This window comes from Microcaecilia unicolor, chromosome 7 (assembly GCF_901765095.1).
Source record: "Microcaecilia unicolor chromosome 7, aMicUni1.1, whole genome shotgun sequence".
Classification (NCBI taxonomy): Eukaryota; Metazoa; Chordata; class Amphibia; order Gymnophiona; family Siphonopidae; genus Microcaecilia; species Microcaecilia unicolor.
Window position 1 is genome coordinate 285,855,052 of NC_044037.1, and position 2,250 is coordinate 285,857,301.

Below are 2,250 nucleotides of genomic sequence, written 5' to 3' on the forward strand. Positions count from 1 at the left end.
TGTGGGGTATTATCTCTTGAATATTTTTTTAATACACTCTAACACCCACATCTGTAGGATATATCAAATTATTTCATCATGACACGTTACAGCCTCCCCACCCCACCCCCCATGAAAACAGAAGAGAGTACTGACTTCAAGGTGAGCTTTTGCAGAGATCATCACAGCCACAGTGATCTTGGCTTTACTAGAAAATTCAGGAATTTTGTATAGTAGGAGAGTCACTTCAGCTGAGCCAAGGGGCACTTTTACCACAGCTGCAAAAAAAATGACCTATTTGTATTAATGGCCATGTGCCAATGTTGCCATTAGTGTGTGGCCAGTTGCAAAAATTTACCTAATGGGCACTTATTCTATCAAACATATAAATGGCAAGAGGCGTACTCACTCGCAAATGCGCAGTAGAGACCCTCTTTGTCCCGCCCCCGCATCAATACGTGATGACGGGGGCGTGACAGAGAGGGAACCTGCGCACCGAGTGAGGGAACCGCCATCGCTTCCCCCCCCCCCCCCCCAGGGTTGCCGCTACTGCTCCCCCCACCCACCTGGAGTCGCTGCCGCCACCCACCCTCCACCCGGCCCGGCTACCTGGCTTCACTATTCAAACCGCCGGAACGCAGCACACAGCTCATCTGAGCTGCCGTTGGCCTTCCTTACCTGCCTGTGTCCCGCCCTCGCAGACGTTACGTCACACGAGGGCGGAACACACACAGAGAAGAAGGAAGGCCGACGGCAGCTCAGATGAGCTGTGTGCTGCGTTCTGGCGGTTTGAATAGTGAACCCAGGTACCTGGCCCGGGTGGAGGGGTGGCGAAGGGGATTCCGGGAGGGGAGGGGTGGCGGTGACCTATCCGGGGGGGGGGGGGGGGGGGGCTTTCAACCCCCCCCCCCTTCCTTTACTAGCCCGTTTTTACAGGCTCAACGGCTAGTCCATTGTATAGATGATAATAGCAGTTTGCTAACCAGTTAGCATGTGGCATATAGCTGCACTAACTGATTAGTGCAGAAATGTCAACTCTCCGCCCTATGACATGCCTCCTCCAAAAAAAAAAAATTAGCAGACGATTGGCATGCACAGATTTGGCAGTTACTGCAGGATTCAAGATGTTCCTGCTGTACGCCATTTTAAGCTGCATTAGGTATGTGTGTTGGTGCCTAATGCAGCTTAGTAAAAGGGCCCCTAAGACATTATTTTCCAAACTGGAGGGGAATAGGGCTCTTTTGACGCAACTCCCAATCCTGGTCACTATCCTGAGATTAAAAGAACAAAATGTGGTTCTGTCCTCAGCTGCAGAAAAGCTGCAATCCATTGTTCAAGATCTTTGGAAGCAATACAATCAGGGAAATTAAATCACTTGCATTTAACTTTTAATTACTTAGTTTTCCAAAGCCAAGCTCAAGGTGAGCTATATTTCAGATAAAATGAAGTATTTTGCTATAGCAGTGGGATAACAATCTTAAGTAACAGCCACCATATGCTGAAACACATAAATGCACATTATTTACAACAGAAATGTGAGCTTTTGTTTTATTAAGATGCTGTTTTTACTACATTACTGTGCAGAACCACACTTTAATAAGTTTTAAGATAATGGAGAGACAAGACCAGTCCCAAACTGGCACTGGGAGAAGCAGCATTTGAATCCTGGTAACCATGGTACTCAGCCTGCTCTTGTCACTTCCATTTCTTTTGGCAAATGCACTTTTTCTGTGAGACAATGCCTCATCGAGTCCATAGGTTAAACTGTCCCTTGATGGACCATAGGTCAGACTAATGGTGCAGCTTAACCTATGGACTCGATGAGGCATTGGCTGACAGTGCCAGTGATAAAGAGTGACCAACTTCTCAGCCTTTCATGTGACTAGCCCAGCACCTTCCTTGTGCGCCAACCCCTCCCCTCCACCATGACCCACAAGGAATCTCCTGGAATCGCCTCTTTTGGAACCTCAAATCCCTGGTGATCCCCAGTTTCTCTTACTTTCGAAAGTGTGTTGCTGATCCCTAGCAGTAGTTTCACAGTACTATCACTAGGGGTTAAAGCTGCCATACAAGGGCTTTTTTTCTTCCCTTTTATGGCAGCTTGAACCTGTAGTAGTACTACCTCAAAACTACCGTCGGGGGCCATTTTGAAAAAAAAAAAAAAAAAAAAAACAGCTACTGGGGTAGGAGCGACTAGGGATGGGGTATGCAGGTGGGCTAAGCAGCAGGCTGGCTTTCTGGAAAGAAGCTGTGGGGAACACCAGAAAGTTG